Here is a 22,526-nt window from a genome sequence, read left to right on the forward strand (position 1 = left end):
TTCCACTACCTCTCAGCTTTACCACACTGAGGACCCAAGCTCCTAGCACATGAACTTTTGAAAAGCACACTGAAATCCTATTCCAACCATAGCATAGCGGAAATGTAATTGCATAGGGGCTATGTTGTAATTGCTTTAGCTGCATGTTCTGCACTCTATAGACAATGCATGATCCATAGTAAATTCCCTCTGTCTAATCACTATTCTTCAATGTAGTAAACAGCCACAATTTTTAATAAAAATTTAAAATACAAAAAACCAAAAGATGAGTCTGAAAACCATTTCTATCTGAGGTCAAAAAATATACAGTATGATATCACTATTACTGGTTAAGTATATGATATGGTGTTATAGTTTAGATATGTGGTATTCCCCAAAAATTCATGTGTGAGACAATGCAAGGAGTTTAGAGGTAAAATGATTGTGTGCTGAGTCTTAACCCAATCAGTGCTTTAATCTCCTGATTAACAGGATGATATCTGTAGGCAGCTAGAGGGTGGCTGGAGAAGGTGGGTCCCTGGGGGCATGCCTTTGCGGTATATATTTTGTCCTTGTTGGGCAGAGCTCTCTTTCTCTGCTTCCTGGGTACCTTATTGCCAGCTGCTTTCCTCTGCCACACTCCACCATGATGTCCTGCCTCATCTCAGGCCCTGAGGAATGGAGTTGGCCATCTATGGATGAAGACCTCTAAAACTGTGAACCCCAAAATAAACTTTTCCTCCTCTAAATTTGTTATTGTCAAGTCTTTTAATTACAATAATGAAAAAAAGCTGACTAAAACACATGGAAATTATATTTTATATAATGTAAAGATCATGCCCTTTCATAGAGCCTCATTAATGGACATCTCTGAAAGATTGCAGATTTGCTTTCTGAGTCAAATTTTCCTTGGGATTTATTTCATTTTTCCTGTGAGCAAAGTTTGTCCATAGTATTCTGAATCCCTAGTGGATTTAAGTATTTATTCAATTTAAAACTTCATAGAGGGGCTGGGATTGTGACTCAGTGGTAGAGTGCTTGCCTAGCATGCATGAGGCACTGGGTTTGATTCTCAGCACCACATAAAAATAAAATAAAGGTATTGTGTTCACCTACAAGTTTTATATATATATATATATATATATATATATATATATATATATGTAAACTTCATAGAATATTATCATACCAAATGAGTTACAATGATGAATGATATGCAGTGTTAAAAAGTCAAGAGTTTGGCTGGGCATGATAGCATGCGCCTGTCATCCCAGTGACTCCAGGAGACTCAGGCAGGAAGATCTCAAGTTCTAGGTCAGCCTCAGCAACTTAGAGAGGCCCTAGCAACTTACTAAGATTCCATCTCAAAATTTTTTTATTTTGAGTAAAGTACCCCTGGTTTCAGTCCCTACTACCCGCCCTTCCCCCAAAAAAGTCACTAGATGATTCATCAATAGAAAATACAGAAATCTTGTATTTCAAAATAGTTAAACAAAATATATTTTTCTTATAAATCTTCGAGGTATGTATTTCTGTATTTCTGAATTCTTAACATTTATTCAGATCATACAATAATAAATATTTTCCTAGGAAGCAAAAAAAAAAATTTTAAATAGGTACTCAGAAGAATAAAAAATTCCTTAAATCGCATCAGAATCAACTTTATCAATACAAAATATTTTAGAATTTCATATCTAAATAGGAAAACTAGAAACCACAGAAAAACATAGAGTAAATAAAATATTGAAATATCTAAAAAAAAATTATCATGTCTGATCCTAAAGCTTAGCTTTCTATCTATGCTTTTAATATTTCAATTACCTTTTTTACTTTAAAATATTTTAATGATCTTTAAAGTAGCAATATCTTAAGATATTTTAAGTCAGAATCTAAATATTTATTTACTTATGCTCCCAAACTATAAAGATTCTTAAAAAGATATTATTTACCTCTGTTTTGGACACTTAACAGAACACAATAACCAAATTAATTATTCATGCATTTTCTATTTTTTTTTCAAGATTTGTGATAGTGGAAGAGAGGCATATCAGTACTCGCTAATCTAATCCTAAATAAATCTCATTTTCCAAAAAAAAAAAAAAAAAAAAAAAAACAGACATATTTAAGTTTGGTTATCAAATCTGGAACACAGATAGAATAAAATGTTCCTTTAGGCAAAACTAGTTGTGTTCCAAAAATCTTGGCTTCAGGATCACAAGTTATTAAGGCTGTAATTGGTCTTAAAATAGTTCATGAAAGTCACTTGTGTTGAAAATATAATTTGCATGATTTTGTACAGTGGGAATACAGTTAGTACTCAGTTCATACTTCTGCATGAATGAAGTGCCAACATAAGTGACTATAGCATAACATTTTCTTTTAAATATCCTTCATTGAATTCTTATATCTGGAAAAGTAACGGGGAAATTCTGGAGGTTGGAAGAAGGGCCTGGAGGATGGTGTAGATAGGGCTCAGTGAGAATTCTGTCTTCTGTTTCTTCAGTTTTCCCTTGTAATGCTCCTCATCTTTCCTGTAATAGGCCTTTGGCTGAATATGTGCCAGGAGGTGTTGTATGTCTATGAGAGTAGAGATTATCTGACTTTAGTGAGTATGGTAGATTACATGTAAACACACACATGTGCACATTCATGTTAGTAACGGGACTACTGAGAGTTTACTCTGATTAGTTTCACTTTCATTTTCTTATGGTGTAATGGCCCAATTTGGCAACTCTGCACTCTGCTGGCTCTGTTTTACCTTTTTAAAAACCTTCTTAGCAAAAGAAATGGCATTCTCTACCAAGCCTTTTATAACATTCCAATCTAAGGCTTATGCTAATTCTGCATATGTAATTCACATGGATTTTTGTGGCCTAGATTTTAATTAACAACATTTTCCTTGTTCTCAATATCTCTTCTCACTGTGATTTTCAGAACATGATTTGTCTCATGTCATTTGTCTTCATGCGTATAGGGCAGTCTCTCCTGATCATTCTGCATTTTGGTAGCTTTTCTGTATTTTGTGCTCTGTTCTTATAACACATTATATGTAGGTGAGACCTTACAATGCATCGAGTGTGGAGCTAGATGGTTTTACTTATTTGATTTGATTTCTAAATTCCTCCTCTATCCATGAGTTCATCAATGCCAGAATCTGTGACTTACCTATCTTTGTATCTCCAGTGACTAGGTCAGAGCTGAAATATGATGGGCATTCAGGAATTATTGAAGCGAACAGAAAGAGAAGCAGATTGGAACTTGAACCTGGGAAAAATTTACTCTAATGGTCAAATTCTTTACATCCTAAATGTTTATATGTCATATTTATTGCTAAGTTATTTTATGGCACATGCTTTTTATGTTTATACTTGTTACTAATTTTATAACAAGATAAAGATTGTTCTTATTTTATGAAGAAGAAGACAAAGAAGAAGACGATGAAGAAGACTACAACACATTTATTGCTCAGAAAATTTGAGTAATTTGCCTACGGTGAAACAGGATCAGTATAATTGGTAAAACTAAATTCTATTTCAAAAGTCTCAGCTCTTTTATGTAAGAGAATAAAAGTGGAATTTCTCCTACTCTGAACATGTTGTCAATCATGGAAGCAGGAATATTTGGGAAGAAATTGCCTGTTTGGAAAAAAAAAAAAAGTTGTTGGAATTTATCTAGCAGGTCCTAGATTCCCATTGGACAAGGATTTCTTGTCCTCAGATTGGCATGCAGCCACCCCAAAATAGGAAAGTAAAGATCAAAAATAAGCCCAGCAGAATTCCTATAGATGAAACATTCAAGAAACCATGAAAAAGACCTAAGATTAGAAAATCTGATTTCATAAGCTGTCTCCCCAGGATGCCACACATCAAATAAAACTTCAGGGGGAAAAAGGACCTACTTCTAAGAATCTTTAGTCATCTTGTTCTGGTTATCTATTGCTGCATAACAAATAACTCCAAGATTTAGCAATGTCAAGCAACAATTTTATTGCATTTCATCTTGCAATTCTGTGGGTAAGGAAGTGGAGCAAGTCTGTGAACAGACTCTTCTGTTTCATGTGGGAATGATTGAGTCAGTGGGTTTTATACAACTGATTGGTGTGGTGGCATGGAAATTATTAAAGATCATCCCCTCACATAACAGGCAACTTCATAGGAAAGGTTGAACAGAACTGAGTCCAGCTGAACAGAACTGTTGACCAAGGCACCAACATGTGACCTTTCCAGTATGATGGTTGTGAGGTAGTCAAATTTCATATAATAACACAGCGTTCCCATGAAGATTTTCAAGAAACAGGCAATGGAAGCTGCTGATTTCTTTAGGTCTGGTTCTGTAGACTAGCCCAGTAAAACATTGCTTCTGCCATAATCTATTGGTCAAAGAAGTCATAGAGTCCACTATGTTTTAAAGTGAGGGAACGTAGATCTTCTCCTATGGATAGGAGGAATTTCAATGAATTTCAAGTAATTGTTAATCCACCACATGGCCCAATTTAACTGTGAGCAATTTTTGCTTGGAGATGATATACTTCAACATATTTTTTTCAAACCCACAAGGAAGAAAAATTTTTTATTGTTCCTCTCTGTTCTCAGATTACTACTTCTATATCACATTCTACCTTACCTTATGACTACAGTATGGTATGCTTTTTGTCACTACTTCTAAAATTTACTCTAAGACACTTATACTCAAGTTGTTTATATACTAGTATAAATTAGTAATTCAAGAAGAACTTGCATAATGCCTATAGTTGTCCTCCTTTTTCCTTCTGGGCCTCCAATTGCTCAAGTACTTCTGGAGTTTTTGTTTTTCTAAAAGCTGGTTGCACGTGCTACCATTACCAACATTTTCAGCATCTCAGGAAACACTAGAATTTTTCTCATCATTACATCAAAAAATATTTTAGAGACTACATAGACCACACTAGTCATTTCATGGAAATAAAAATTGAGGCTCAGAGAAGTTTATAGGAACTCATTCAAATCATGTAAATAATTTATAGGCAAGCAGAACAGAACTGTCACCCATAGCTTGCTGATCTTTAGTTGTACTGACCGCCTATATATTTTGTGTTGGTATTTTCTACAAAAGGAATTGTATTAGGTAACTGAAAAGCAGAAACTATTTTAAAATGCCAAATTAACCTAATCCAGAATATTACCAAACCATAGAAACTACTGAATTTCTGGAAGGCAAATTTTTTAAAACTTAAACATCTTTTAATCATCTATCAACATCTGTCTTATAGCACAATCCAAATGATATTCATGCTTCTCATTTTTTAAAAAACTAACTTTTCCTTCCGAAGTCCTGTCTTGTCTCTCTCTACTTCTTTTCTAATACCATTAATATCTGTAATTCTTATCAATCAAAAAATTAATAGCAGAAAAAGTAAAGGATATCAATGAAGCAAAAATATGCTTCTATATACATATCAGCAAAATTAATAAATTTTATCAAGACTTATCAAGACAGTTTATTAAAATCAGGAATAAAATAAGAGTATTACTCAGACCCTAGAAAAATTAATAAGATTATAAGGGAATGTGATGAACCACTTTCTGTTAACAAAGTAGAAAACTTTAGATGAAATTAACAAATTACTATAAAGGCACAAAGATAACATCAGGGGGGGAAAAATCCAGAAATTTAAATATAGCATGGTGAACCACGATTAGAAATTGTGCACACATGCACATACACACACACAAATATACATCAAATATACACATATATAAATGATTCACTCATAAATAGATAAAATTAAGAAGAAATTTATTCTCTCATAAGTATGAAGAAATCTATTGATTATTGAAACGCTGAAAAAATTATCATATATAATATAATAAGGACTCTTATTTGACCAAACAGAACACAGGTGTGTGGAATGAAGGTGTGTATCTTTCTATGATGCTAATACTATCAAATTGAAAGAAGGAAAACATTTACTACTCTGAAGATCTACTACCTACTTCTGTAGAAAGAAATCTTTCTTGATGACAAGATACTATCAGTATTTTCTCCTACCTTTGTAGAACCTCAAATTCAGCCCTTGAACTCCTTTTGTTTTGTGGCTCTTCTTTTCTCTAGAACCCAGGGTTGAGCCAGCAGTGGGCTGAATGGAAGATTGCATGAAAGAGGATAACATTCACCACCCATTCACCTTCCCTCAGTCAGAATTCCACCACCTAGAGAAGTAGGCTGGGAAATGCAGTCCAGCCATACACAGGTTTGGTGAGTGGCAGTCGTTCTGTGCCACATCATCTTGTGGGTTTTGTCAGGTCTGTGTAGTTTAATGCTGTGGAATGACTGTGTTCCACAAAATTCATATGTTGCCATTCTGATACCTGATGTGATGGTATTAGTAGGTAGGGCCTTTGGGAGGTGATAGAGTGACAAGGACAGCACCTTCACGAATGGGATTAATGTCTTTATAAGAAGAACACAAGAATGTGCTCCTCTCGTCTGCCACCATATGAGGATATGGCATAAAGATGGCCATCTGCAAACCAAAAAGCCTGTCCTCACCAGAACAAATCTGCCAGCACTTTGAAGCTGGGCCTCCTACCCTCCAGAACTGTAAGAAATACTTATTTCTTGTTTAAGCTAACTGTGAACAGAATATACCCATAAAAAATAAACACACAAAAAAATGTCATAAATTTTAAGGCAATATGAGTGACTGTTGGGGTCTCCTTAACTATTTCTCTGTTAAAAAGAGAAATTAGCTCTGGCGTAGTAGTGCAGGCATGTAGTCCCAGTGGCTCAGAAGGTTGAAGCAGGAGAATCCAGAGTTCTAAAGCCAGCCTCAGAAAATCAGCAAGACCCTAAGCAATTTAGCAAGACCTTGTCTCAAAATAAAAATAAAATAAGGCTGGAGATGTGGTTCAGTGATTAAGTACTTCTGGTTTCAATCTCTAGTACCAATAAAGAGAGAGAGAGAGAAATTAGCAAGGGGTAGAAGGAAGATATAATATTTTTTTATCAACACAAAACTACTCTTTTTTATTTTATGATTGTGAAATCTATTGGTTCTTTACTGTAAAATTGTAAAAATGTTTGATCTTCTCAGCATTAGATTAATATATTGTTTTCAAATTTTTGGTAAAATTTTAGAACAGATCTTTTCAACCATACCTAGAGTTTTAAAAACTATACATCTAATATTCTTTTAATAGAAAACTTTGACATATATTGTAATGACCAATATATTTGGACTTGTTCTTGCCATTCATATTTTGCCTTTTTCATTACTTTTTTTGGTTTCTTTATGGGTTTGTTTGATTGATTGAATTTCTAAGTTTCGTGTCCATTAATGGGATTGGAAGTTGCTAGTTCCTGTTCCTGTATTTATGTACCAATTTATATTTTAGTAATATCTAATAGTTATAGCACCAACTAAAAGTTATGATTTTTTTAAAGATGTCTTAGTACATTCTTAAGTTTTACTTATTTTTAGATTTTCTCTATTGTTTTACTCCACTCTCTAAAATTTTGATATCAGGAGTTTTATAACCATATTTTTCCATTTTTAAGCATTCTACATCAATAATACTAATACTGAAATGCATGTTTGTATGTGCTTTCTTGTATAATATCATATCTTCTGCTTTCTTATATTCATTTAAAGCTTTTCTACCAAGTATTCTCTTGTAATTATTCCAGGGAGATTTTTGTGGGGGATAATTTTTGGAGACTTTTCAGGTCAGAAAGTAATTTATTTTTGATCTCACAACTGAATTCTAGCTTATGTAAGTATATATTTGAAATTTCAAAATAATTTATTGTTGGCAGTTGGAAGAAATTGGTCTATTGACATCTAATACCATCCAATGCTATAGCACTGCCTCTCATAAAGAGTTGTCTGAATCATGAGACACAAAGCAAGGAAATATCATGCACACACTACTTTACGGTATTTGCAATGCATCTGTTTTTTTATGGATAGTGTTCTTCCTTTATAGAAGCTTTTATAAATTCTTCTGAGTCCTAAGAGTCCTGAAACTTCACAACTAATTGTCTATAACAAAGTTTTTGGTGTGTTTGCTTTTGTTTTGTTTTTATCTTAACATTTGGAGCACCTTTAAAAATCTTAACACTTGTGATTTGGGGAATTATGGAAATCTTTCTTCAATTACTTACTTAGATATCCCCATCATTTCTTCTTTTTCTGACTTTTGGATACTTTTATATGATAGGCAATATCCATGTTAAATGATTCCTTCATGTTTTTAAACTTTCAGTTTTTCTGGTAATCTTTTCTTTGCCCGTTGCTTAACTGGTTGGGAGAGTTTATAACTTTAACTGCCAAACGCATCACTTGGCATTGACTGTTCAACTTTATTTTTTATTTTTTATGAATTACACTATCCTGTTTGCTACCTTTTCATTGCAGTCTGTTCTTTTTCTTTTGGATATAGTACCTCTTGTGTGATACATTCTCATAATAGTCAATTTTTTACAATGTCCTCTTTTAGTTCTTTGGATCACCTGATTGATCATTTTGGTTAATGTTATCAATACCTTTGATTTTGTCTGATACTTGGAAGAGTTTTTTTGACTGATGCACTAAGTCAATGAGTAAAGATTTTTAAATGTGTTGAATTGCATCCTCTAAAAATATACACTGAAATCCTAGTCCTAGTATTAGTAAATGTGACCTTATTTGCAAGTAGGGTCCCTGCCTAATGGTGGTTTGACTTACCATTTTTCAACTTACAATTTTTTTTATTTTATGCATGGTGTATGAAAATATATATTTAGTACTAAGTCTAGGGTAGTTTCTATATTTTGATCACTAAATCCATTCAGGATAGTATCATCAATGAAATGGGCCAATGTTATGATATCTTGTGGAAGTGAAAAGCAATCAAAATCCCTGTGAACAAAATTGTGGCATGTGGCTAAGAAGAAGGAATATGAAGGTGCCTTGATAAATAAAATCAAACTGTTTCTGATGGTCTTCATTGACAGGATGTAGAAAAAAAATCTTCCATGTAAGTACATACTCATTATTGGGTTGTGTTAATTTACTCAAGTAATGAAACTACATTTGTCACAGCAGTTGCAATTGGAGTCACAATCTGGTAAGCTTATGATGACCAACTATCGTTCTGCAGTATTCATCTGTCTTCTGCACAGGCCAAATAGGCAAATTGAATGAGGATCTGGTAGTTATCAGTACCTTTGCATCTTTTAACCTTTGGGGGCATGAATATCCATAATCCCTTTAGAAAAGTGATATTGCTTTTGATTTACTATTTTCTTAGCTAGAGATCATTCCATTTAGCCTTTGCTATCATAGTAGCCCTTACTGCCTGGATCAGGGTTCCAACATGAGGATTCTGTTAGCTGCTGAGTATGTCTCTTTGAACTATATACCCTAAAACTGGGAAAATAACCTCAGGATGGATGTAGGAACCCACTAGATCCACTGTGAGACAGATTTGAACTAAAACTCCACTAATCATCTGACTTCCATAAGCCCCCACCTTTAGCTGCAACATATTAACAAATTTGACCTGATGGTACTTTAAATCTTTTTCATCATTATCTCACATTTTTATTGTTCATTTCCATGTGTTCCATAGGTTCTTGCTGATGTAAATTAGAAAACTCAAGTAGTCCTTTAAAGTGTAGGGCAAATCTTGATGTGAAACACTTCATACCTCACCTATAGGAGCGTGCTGATTTTGAGTCTAATTATAGGTCTAGTAGCAAAGAAGAGTGGTGGGAGTGGGTCCCTAGGAAAATCAGGACCAGAGGAATACCAGTTAAAGAAAGCAAGTTGAATCAAGAGGGTGATGAGAATGTAAAGGGCCAACACAAGGAATTAAAAGAATCATTCCATATTAAACCATATGAAACTTATCTTGATGCTGCCACAACAATGCACCACACATGACAAACTGGTTTTCTTTCAGAACACAAACGTACTGTCTGACAGTTTGATAGTCAAGAAATCCAAGACCACAGTTTCACCGTGGTTGATTCTTTCTGAAGAATCTGAAGATTCTTTCTGAAGGCAATGAGTAGAATTTCTTCCATGCTTTTTTCCTAGTTGCCAGTGATCTCCTGGCTTGATGTTTCTTGGCCTCTGCTTTATCATTCTGACCTCTGCTTTCACATTCACAGAGTGTTCTCCTTGTGTGCTTGTCTTACTCTTTGTCCGACTCTTCCTTTTTATAAGGACACCAATGGTACAGAATTAACCATCCACTTTACTACATTATGGCCTTTTCTTATTACATTGACAACAACCTTATTTCTAGAGAAGGTCTCATTATGAGGTACTGGAGCTTAGGATTTCAAAATATGAATTTGGGGAGCACACAACTCAACTTATAATAGCTCCCTAACTCATCTGATCTCAGAATGTCAGTAATTGGGCATATTTTACATCTTTTTCAGGCCTCTCCCTTCAAGACTAAAGAAACTGAAAATATTAGATCAAATATTTTCAAAAACTGACTTTTGGCATTTGTCAACAATTGTGTTTGACTTTCAATTACCCGTGGCCAAGTCTCACCTATGCACCCAGGGATTCCATTTAGCTATTTACTCCTTCAGTATTAACAAGCACCCAAGTAATACTTAAATAACATTTCTAATAGGAAAGAGACAGTGAAAGAAACAGAAATAGAGGTCCTAGTCAGGTGGGCATGGTGATACATGCCTGTAATTCCAGCAGCTAGAGAAGCTGAGGCCATAGGATCATGAGTTCAAAGCAGCCTCAGCAAAAGCGAGGTGCTAAGCAATTCAGTGAGATCCTGTCTATAAATAAAATACAAAATAGGAATGGGGATGTAGCTCAGTGGCTGAGTACTCCTAAGTCCATCCCCGGTATCCAAAAATAAGAAAAGAAAGAATAGAGGACCTAGAGGAAATGGAGACAATGCTGGAGCAGAAGAAAGCTTTTAAAAGTTTATAATAGTTACAGAGAAGTAAAAGAAAATACTATAATCATAAACCTAAATGGGATGCTATTAACAGTAAATGTTCAGAAAACAATAAAGACATCTTAGAAATCAAAAGCAGAATAAAGTAAATGGAGGAGTGTAGATGAGCAATGTAATAATATAAAAATAAAATAATATATTTATTTTTAATTCATTTATTTTTGTGAAGATCTTCTTTCCTCATCTTCTTTCTTTGTACTCCAATCAGAATTAGCTTTTCTCTAGACCATGCAGTGGTAATCCTGGGATGTCTGTTTTGCTGCTTTTGTAGCAGTAAATATTTATATTATAAACATAACATAAAAATTACATAAAATAACATTATATATTAGCAAAGATTGAGAAAAGATCTAAATTTCTTAATCTAACTTGGATCTTGAAAGACTGTATAAAGACTGTTATTTATATTTTTTGAACAGTGCTTTCAAAATTATCAAAGAAAATTATTTTCAACCTGCTTAATCAAATTTTCTTTTTTAATTTTTTAGTTGTAGATGGATACAATACCTTTATTTTATTTGTTTTTATTTTTTTTTTAATTTGGTGCTGAAGATCACTTGTGCCAGGCAGGTGCTCTATCAATGAGCCACAACCCCAGCCCACCAGATTTTCAATTAAACATGAGAAGGTAAAAAGGTCAATTTTAGTTATATTTTCCATGTATTTTTTTTTCCTTAGGAAGCTTTTTAATGTGTGATTAAGCCAAGCAATCTATTAAGTAATACATAAGATATGGGGTACATGGGTTGGCTATATAGCTCAGTTGGTAGAGTGCTTGCTTTATATGCACAAGACTTTGGGTTCAATTTCAAGTAACACACACACACACACACACACACACACACAAGATATGGGAAACAAGAAAGAAAGGATCTAGCCAGAAAAGCAGTCAGACAAAGAGATATGCCAGGATGTCCATTATATTGGACCCAGAGAAAAATGCATTCAGGTTTGAGAGGAAAAATAGAAGGCTGGGAAGAAAGATCTTCAGTAAAATAAGTTAAATTCATAGAAAAATAAGTGAAAATATTAGCTCAACACACACACACACACACACACACACACACACACACACATATATATATATATATATTTATATATCCATTAATAGAAAAAAAGACTGTTGTATGTCACTACTACACTGAGGAGCAAAGAATTACTATTGTGTCAGGAAGCAAGAAGATTCCAGGTGATCCTTCAGTAGGAAAAGAATACTTAGAAGAAAGAGTTCTGGAATAACAATCTTCTTGGAAAGGAATAGACGATAAATGGTTATCAGGCTTAGAGTTTCAATTCTAATCTGATACTGATTTCCTAAAGTAGGAAATTGAAATTTTATATATATATCTGTCTCTCTCTCTCTCTCTCTCTCTCTCTCTCTCTATATATATATATATATATATATATATATATATATATATATATATATTTATATTTAGAAATTAAATACCTTTATTGGTATTTATCATATGTTTTGGAATTAATGAAACACAAATTTAAAAGGATAACATCAATAAATTTAAGAAAAAATTAAAAATGCTGTGATAATGAAAAGAATCAAAGTATACTATTTGGTTCAATGGTGGACAATCATATACATGGTCATTAAAATTGAAAAGTCTTTTGATTTTAAAAAACTATGTTGAGGGAAAGTGTGAGATAATAATGAAAAATACAAAATTTTCATTTTAAGCTTCATGTCTAAAAGTGACAAGTCAAAAATGATAGTGTAAGCATGTTATTGGAAACAGGAATGTAAGAATCAGAAGAATCAGCTAAAAGAGTTTAAAGTAGGTGAACTTGGGGGGAGGGTTTTGAAGAATAAGGAAGAGTGAGAGAGTGAGGCAGGGATTAATGATTATGATCATTTATCATTATCTGATTTCTTAAACTATGTGTATGTAATGTTTTTACAAAAAAATTAATAAAGAATACAGAAGTAAAAGAAATGAAATCAAAATATGCTAGATACAATTTCAAAAGATCTGGTTTTTATTTTTTGTATAATAATTGATACTCTTTACAACCTTATTTTAAAAATTAAATCAATAAGCTATTTATAGCTGTAGCTTCATTAGTACTGGTTAACAGACAAAAAAAAATCCATCTGACAAACCCATTAATATTCATCAAATGAGTTTAAGGTTAATTGCCTAAGGACCATGGTAGAAAATTTTATTATAATACCTAATTCTGTAGAACTGTGGAATCTGGAGTCACGTTCATGTATGACTTGATGAAAACCTCTACATGTGACATTTTGTTAGTATCTGGAGATTGGATTACAAAAATCTGCTTAATTTTGTGGGTACATCTAAAAAAGTAGACAAATGACTACAAGGATTCTAGGCATGAATTTGTTAGAACTCTTTTGATCTCACAGTCAGTTGATTCTTTACTAGCCAGATCTTCAGTATTAAGAATCTACAAAAGAGATGAGGAGTAACTAGAAGAAAAAAGAATTGATAAAGAGATTGAGAACATGTGGCCATGCTAGGTGTGGTGGTGCATACCTGTAATCCCAGAGGCTTGGGAGGATGAGGCAGGAGAATTACAAGTTCAAAGTCAGCCTCAACAATTTATCAAGGCCCTAAGCAACTTAGTGAGATTCTAAGTAACTTAGTGAGAGCCCTGTCTCAAAATAAAAAGGGCTGGGGATGTGGATCAGAGGTTAAGTACCCCTTGGTTCAATCCCTGGTACCAAAACACACACACACACACACACACACACACACACCTCCATTAATAGAAGGAAAGGCTGTATCTTGACTGTTGTATGTCACTACTACACTGAGGAGCAAACTACCATTGTGTCAGGAAGTAAGAAGATTCTGGGTGATCCCTCAGTAGGAAAAGAATATTTAAAAGACAAAGTTCTGGAATAACAATCTTCTTGGAGAGGAGTAGATGATAAATGGTTATCATGCTTAGAGTTCTAATTCTGATCTGATACTGATTTCCTAAAGTAGGAAATTGAAGTGATATATAGACATCATTGTAAGTTATAAAGAATTACCCAATGATATTCTATGACATTTCTCTTATTTCCATTAGTTGAAGACATTTCTGAAGGTTTCCATTAATGGGAAATATTTTGAGAAACAGGTACAGAATTTTAGCAGTGATTAAATTTATGTTTGTTAAAGTCCTATTGGAATACAATAGAGTAATGTATAAAACTACTGTAAACAACAGAAATTGTAGATTACTTATAAATTGTGAAGATATTAATTTAGATTTGAAATTGACTCCTTATTACCTATTTAGTAATAAATGACTTGGGAGAAAGAAATACAACTTAACTTTGTAAATGTGCAGCTAAATTTTATGAAAGTAAATAATTAAAAAAAATACTTTAAAATATTTGTCCAACAATTGAAATAAATAAAATTTAAGAAAATTAAGGGGGCTGGGGATGTGGCTCAAGTGGTAGCACGCTCGCCTGTCATGCGTGCAGCCCGGGTTTGATCCTCAGCACCACATACAAAGATGTTGTGTCCGCCGGAAACTAAAAAAAAATAAATATTAAAAAAAATTCTCTCTCTCTTTCTTTCCCTCTCGCTCTCTCTTTAAAAAAAAAAGAAAGAAAATTAAGGAATTAAAGTTCCTTATTTTCATTAATAAGTTAGATGAATTATGCAATACTGTAATTCTTTACTGTTTGGGTATAACTATTATGTGAACTCATTTCAATAAAAGTTACTTCATATTTAATGTATGTGACAAAGACACCATATGCTTGATATGAATGAGTCAATCATACAGAAGTGCATAAAAAAACAGGTAATTGTACTCCCATTGCCCATTCAGTGTCACCATTGTCAATTATCTTAATGTTTGGTGTGTGACTACCCACCTAGACAAATGTATTACTCTTATATAGCATTGTTCTATTTTTTTTCTCAAAAGTGAGAAAATACATTGAAATTTTTTTAACTTAGCAATTAGTCCAGACAAATCCTCTGGCCCATAGTTTTAGATAACTAGAATAGTTTGTAATAAAGATGTGCCATTATTTTCAAACATTGCCCTATTGCTGGACATTTAGAATATTTGCAGCTGCTTACAATTAAAGTGAATCTTTTTTCACTTGTATCTTTACAAATTAGCTAACTTATTTATGTATGATACATTCATAAAGGTGACCTTTGATAGCCTAAAAAGAATACATAAAATTGAATATTATTACTATTAAATAGATACTATATGAGTATGGTAAAAATAAAAAAAATCAGAGGGAAAAGGAATATAAATACAATGATTCCTTCCATGTTTAAACAGGAAAGGTTTTAGCATCTATTAGCTGCTAACTTAAATCAGACTGTTGGACTATGGTAATCAGTAGTTACTGTGTGGTTTGGCACATCCTATCTTGATAGTGAATATTCAATTAAGTTTTGGCTTTAATGAATTACTTTGGGTAACTTATTAAAATGTCTGTATCAGGTTCTTTACATTTAAATTGGCAAATCCCATCCTGAATAGATTTTTAGACCTTTAAAAAAATCTGCAAACTATCAGTTTTCATTGTTCTTCTTAACACATTAAGACTTTGAGGATTCACAGGAAACCAGTATTAATTATTTGGATGGCAACAAGTTTCATGAGAAATGATTTAAAGGAGTTAATAGAAAGACCAAGATTTGCACCCCCACCTCAGGGGGCACCGTATTGTGACAATGAGTCATGATTAGGATATGTACTCATTGAGGGCAGGGAATTTTATTTTCTCTAATGTTTCCTCCATGGCTAGAATAGTGTCAGACATGTGGTAGAGATTCAGTAAATATTGGTTGATTGCATATTAGTTTTCAAGTTTAACCAAGAATATGAAAGTAAAGGTTTTTAAAATCATTTGATTCCAACATGTAAATAAGAGCAAGCTAGGGGAACCAGAGGGAATTGGCTTTTTCCTCACATGGGACTCAAACACCAGGAAAAATACTTGTCTGTGAGGTGGATGAAAAAGGGACTTACACTCAATAATGGATAGACAGCCTTGGAGACTGGAAAATTCGGCTGCATCAGACAAGGAAAGGAACAGAATTGGAGCTGAGCTCCTAGTGAGAGTAGGGAAAACTAGTACAAAAAGTCGGAAAAGACTAAAAAGTGCTGTGGACGGTCTTGGCATGGAGAATCTTGGAACTGGTAGGGCAGTCTGCCCTGATCAACTCAGAAACTATTTGGATCATTAAACTGGTACACAAATGTCATCCTGGGTCTGCCTGTTATGAATGAGGAGCCAAAGCTGCAGACATTTTTGGTATCTTCATGCTGCGGTGGTGCCAACTCAGACTGGGTACTTAGATCCATGAGTTTGCAACTGAGTCCAATACATCAATTCAGCAGATGACAGCCCTAGGATATAGACTGAGCAGAGCAAATCAGGAGAATTTCTCGCACAAAGACCATTTTGCTCAGGGGTAATACAGGTTATTGATTTTAAGAAATTGTTATTCCAGAACTTTGTACTCCCATTGCCCAATTCAGTGTCCCCACTATCAATTATCTTAACATTTGGTGGAGAGACCAGAGAGAGCCTGCCTCCCTCCCCTCCCTTGAACCCCGCAGCCGCAGCGGTCTGAGAATCTGGATGGGACCTCAGGAAGCCAGAAAGGCAGTATCCATGAGAGACGGAAGCAGCAAAGGACTGGCTCCCTCTTCCCACAAGTGGAGCCCTGGGGAGACTCCTGCTGTACAATCCCAGAGGTGCACTGACTGATTCGATAACACCACATATGCCTGGGGCAATACTGGACCTAATCCCTGCCTCTAAGAACTTCACTTCTAGTCACACAAAACCCAGCAACATCTGTACCCTGGAAGGGGAGTAGACAGCATCTCCCACTGTTCCCCATACCATCCTGCTGAAAAAGGAAGCTTCCTTTCTCAGCAGGATGATACCAGGAAACAGGGAGCATATATAGGGAGGGAGTACACACTCTTGTTCATTCGTCTGTGCTTTGTTCTGTTTTGTTTTTGAGTGTGTACTGATTGATACATGGTAGATGTTTATACATATAGTTTCTGCTTCCTCATTTCTAGCATTTGTTGAAGGTAATTATTATTCCTTATTCTGTTTTTTGAGGGTTAGCATTTTTTGATTAGTATATTTTGGATTGATTTTGTACTGTGTGTATCACAACTCTGCTTCCCTTTCTTTTTCTCTGTTTTCTCTTGCTAACAGCCAAATTCTATTGCTCTTTCACTCTTCCTTCAATTATTTTACTTCTATTTTTTCTCCTCCCCCATCGTTAACAAACCATCCTACAGTCTTCTCTGCTATCTTGGAACTACAAAGCATATCTACTCTCTGATCTCTTCTTTTTTCCTCTTACAAACTATTCTTAGCTTCTTTTAACATTAATTGGTTTATAAAAATGCCAGACCCCACCACTAATGCTATAGTAGTAATTAATACAACAGAAGTCATAGATAACACCTATTGTTTGATTTTATGCCAGATATAATTCATGATAGCTATCTTTGCTGATAGAAATTGCTGAGCCTACCATTAGATTATTGTGTCACTTAACATTATAAGTGTTATAATAGGAACTAAGTACTTAATTTAGTGCTTTATATTGTATGTACATTGGCTATAATTATTTGGCTCCCCCCAATCTATGAGGCAAAGGAAACCTACAGGATTACTAAAAGCTCATAGAATAGAAGCTCTGCAGATTCAGATGGATATATGGGTAGACACACAAACAATATAAAAAAATCAAGGGAACAAACCATCCCAGACAATCCAGAATGACTCAATAGTGGACTCTACCAACATTACAGTGGAGGAAATGTAAGAGAAGGAATGTAGAAAGTTTATAATTAAGCTGATCTATGAGATAAAAGATGATGTAAGGAGTGAAATCACAGAGAAAATACAAGAAGTGCAAGATCAATTCAATAAATAGAAACAGAAATTTTGAAGAATCAGTCAGAAATTCTTGAAATGAAAGAATCAATAAATCAAATTAAAAATTCAATGGAAAGTATCACCAATAGACTAGACCATTTGAAAAATAGATTTTCAGTCAAGAAAGACAAAGTACATATCTTTTTTAAAAAACCTTTATCTTATTTGTTTGTTTTTTTGTGGTGCTGAGGATTGAACCCAAGGCCTCGCATGTGCTAGGCGAGTGCTCTACTGCTGAGCCATAACCCCAGCCCAAAGTACCTAATCTTGAAAGTAAAGTTGATCATGGAGAAAAGATGTTAGGAGATCATGAAAAGCATCTCCAAGAAATATGAGATAACTTTGAAAGGCCAAACCTAAGATTCATAGGGATAGATGAAGGCCCTGCCTAATGTACAAATTAAAGGGATACACATTTCTTTCAATGAAATTATAACAGAAAATTTCCCAAATCTTAAGAATAAAATGGAAAATCAAATACAGGAGTCATATAGGACTCCAAATATACAAAATTATACAAGGTCCACTCCTAGGCACATTATTATAAGAATGCCTAACATACAGAATAAGGATAGAATTTCAAAAGCATACAGAGAAAAGCAACTGGTTACATTTAGAGGTAAACCTATCTGGATTTCAGATGAATTTTTCAACACAGACCCTAAAAGCTAGGAAGTCTTGGAATACTATATTCCAAGCTCTGACAAAAAAAAAAAAAAAAAAAGGATGCCAACCAAGAATACTATATCCAGCAAAATTAAGATTCAGATTTGAAGATGAGGTTAAAACCTTTAATAATAAACAAAATTTTAAGAAATTCACAAAGAGAAAGCTGGCACTACAAAACATACTCAACAAAATATTTCATAAGGAAGAAATGAGAACAGAAATGAGAGTAAAACTATACTAGAAGAATAGCATACCAAAGGAGACTCTAATCCAACTTATTAACTAGAAATAAATAAAAATGACAGGAAATAAAAATCATGTCTCAACAATAACCTGGAATGTTAATGAACTTAATTCATCAATGAAAAGACATAGGATGGCATACTGGATTTTAAAAAAAAGCTCCAACAATATGCTGCCTCCAGGAGACTCACCCCATAGGCAAAGACATCAACAGACTAAAGGTGAAAGGATGGGAAAAAACCTATAATTCACATGGATCTCATAAATAAGCAGGGTTTATATTCTAATATCTGATAAAATGAGCTTTAAGCCAACGTTAATCAGAAGAGACAAAGAAGGTCATTTTATACTGCTTAAGGCAGTCATAAAACAACAAGAAATAAGAGTTGTAAATATCTATGCTTCAAACAATGGAGAATCTATATACATCAAACAAGCCCTTCTCAATATTAAGAATCAGTCAGACCACAACACAATACTACTGGGTGACTTTAACATGCCTCTTTCATGAATAGATAGATCATCCAAAGAAAAACTAAATTAAAAAGCTAAGAACTAAAAAACACAATAATTTAGACTTAACAGACATATGTAGACTATTTCATCCATCAGTAACTGAATACACTTTCTTCTTAGCCACACATGGAACATTTTCTAAAATAGAGCATATTTTAGGATACAAAGCAACTCTTAGCAAATACAAAAAAAAATATATAGATAATACCCTGCACTATATTTGATATTAATGGAATAAAATTAGAAATCAATGGTAAGATGAAAATAGAAATTGCTTTAATACCTGGAGACTAAGTCATTATTGAATGATGAATGGATAGCAGAAGAAATCAGGGATAAAATTGAAAAAAATACTTAGAGATAAATGAAAATAATGAGAATAATGATACAGCATATCAAAATCCCTGGGATACTATAAAGGCTATTCTAAAAGGTAAGTTCATAGCACTGGGCTCATACATTAACAAAATAGATGCCAAATAAATAAGCTAACATTACATCTTACATCCCAAGAAATTCAAATTAACACCAAAATCAGCTGAGGACAGGAAATAATTAAAATCAGAGCTGAAACAGATAAAATCAAAATTTTAAAAAATTCAAAAAATCAATTGGTTCTTTGAGAAAATAAACAAAATTGATAAACCCTTAGCCAAGCTAACCAAAAGAAAGAGAAAAAGTAGGCAAATTACTAAAATCCATGATGAAAATGGAGATAACAGAGACATTCTCAAATACAGAGGATAATCAGAAGCTATTTTGAAAATATATACTCCAATAAGTTGGAAAATCTTGAAGACATTAATAAATTCCTGGAGACATATGACCTGGAATTCTTTGGGGGGCGGGGTGAGACTCTTCCAAACTCATTCTATGAAGCCAATATCACCCTGATACCAAAACCAGACAGACACATCAAGGAAACATCAAACCAATAGATGCAAAGATTCTCAATAAAATACTGGCAAACCACACATAAAAACACATTAAAAAGATAGTGCACCATGACCAAGTGGGTTTCATTCCAGGGAGGCAAGCTTGGTTCTAAATATGGAAATGAATATATATAACACATCACATAAATAGACTTCAAAGTCAAGAATCACATGATTATCTTAACAGATACAGAAAAAGCATTTGACAAAATACAACATCCATGCATCATTAAAACACTAGAAGAAATAGGGATAAAAGGATCATACCTCAACATTATAAAAGCTATATATGACAAAACAAAGGTTAACATCATTGTAAACGAAGAATTAAAAACATCCCCTCTAAAACTGTAACAAGACAGGGATGCCCACTTTCACCACTTCCATTCAACAGTCTTCAAGTTTCTAGCCAGAGTAATCAGACAAGAGAATGAAATAAAAGGGATGTGGATAGGAAAAGAAGAGATAAAACTAGCTATGTTTGCTGATTCTATCTTTAGAAGATATGATTCGATCTTTAGAAGCCCCCATCAATTCCACCAGAAAATTTCTAGGACTCATAAATAAATTCAGAAAACTAGCAGGATACAAAATTAGCACCCAGAAATCAATTGCATTGCTACACTCCACTGATGAATCAGCTGAAAGAGAAATTAGGAAAACCATCCCATTCACAATAGCCTCAAAAAAAAAATGTGTTCAGGAATAAATCTAACAAAAGAGGCAAGAAAGGTGAGACTTCTACAATGAAAACTATAGGACTCTAAAGAAATTGAGGAAGATCTTATAGGATAGAAAGACCTCCCATGTTCTTGGATAGGTAGAATTTATATTGTCAAAAATGGCCATACTACCAAAAATAGTATGCAGATTCAATGCAGTTCCCATCAAAAGTCCAATGACATTTTTCATGGAAATAGAAAAAGCAGTCATGAAATTTAATTGGAAAAAACAAGAGATCCAGAATAGCCAAAGTAATCCTTAGTGAGAAAAGTGAAGCTGGTGGCATCACAATACTAGACCTAAAATTATACTACAGAGTTATAGTAATAAAAATAGCATGGTATTGGCACCAAAACAAACATGAAGACCAATGGAACAAAATGGAAGACACAGAGACAACCCACAAAAATAGTTTCCTCATACCAGACAAAGGTCCAATAACACACTTTGGAGAAAAGATAGCCTCTTCAAAAAATGGGAAACTGGAAAGCCATATGTAGTACAATAAAATTTAATTCCTAGCTCTCACACTGCACAAAACTCTGCTCAAAGTAGATCAAGAACCTGGGAATTAGACTAAAATTGCTGCACATATTAGAAGAAAATGTAGGTCCAACATTTCAACGTATCAACTTAGGAACTGAGTTCCTTAATAATACTACTAAAGCATAAAAAGTAAAATCAATAATCAATAGATGGAGAGCATCAACTACAAAGAAAATAATCAAGACTGTGAAGAGAGAGCAAGCCTATAGAATGATAGAAAATCTTTGCCTCCTGCACCTTAGAATATTAATTTCCAGGATATATAAAGATCTCAAAAAACTTAACACCAAAACAAACATCCTCACACACCCAAATAACTCAATCAATAAGTGGGCAAAGGAACTGAGTACATAGTTCACAGAAAAAAAAAATGGCCAACAAATATATGAAAAAATATTCAACATCTATAGCAATTAAAGAAAGGCGAATTGAAACTACACCAGATACCATCTCACTCCAGTCGGCATGGCAATTATCAAGATTATAAGTAACAAATGTTGGTGAGGATGTCGGGGCGGGAGGTACATTCATACATTGCTGGTGGGACTGCATATTGGCATAACCAACTCGGAAAGCAGTATGCAGATTCCTCTGAAAACTTGGAATGGAACCACAATTGACCCACTTATCCCACTCTGTGGTATATACCCAAAGTATTTAAAACCAGTGTAGCAGCCACATCAATGTTTATAGTGGCTCAATTCACAATAGTTAAGGTAGGTGCCATTCAACCGATGGATAAGAAAATGTGGCATATATATACAACAGAGTATTAATCAGCCATAAATTAAAGAATGACTTATTAATATGTGTCTGCAATGGATGGACTATCATGCTAAGTGAAGAAAGCCATTCCCCCCAAACCAAAGGTTGAATGTTTTCTCTAATATGTGGAAGCTAACCCATAATAAGGGGAAGTGGGTGAGGGAAGAATAGAAATGCAGTAGATTAGACAATGGGGAATGAAGGGAAGGGAGGGGGTACAAGAAAAGGAAAGACAATGGAATGAATCTGACATATTTTCTCATGTACATGTAT

The sequence above is a fragment of the Callospermophilus lateralis genome, chromosome 10, assembly GCF_048772815.1.
Source record: "Callospermophilus lateralis isolate mCalLat2 chromosome 10, mCalLat2.hap1, whole genome shotgun sequence".
NCBI lineage: Eukaryota > Metazoa > Chordata > Mammalia > Rodentia > Sciuridae > Callospermophilus > Callospermophilus lateralis.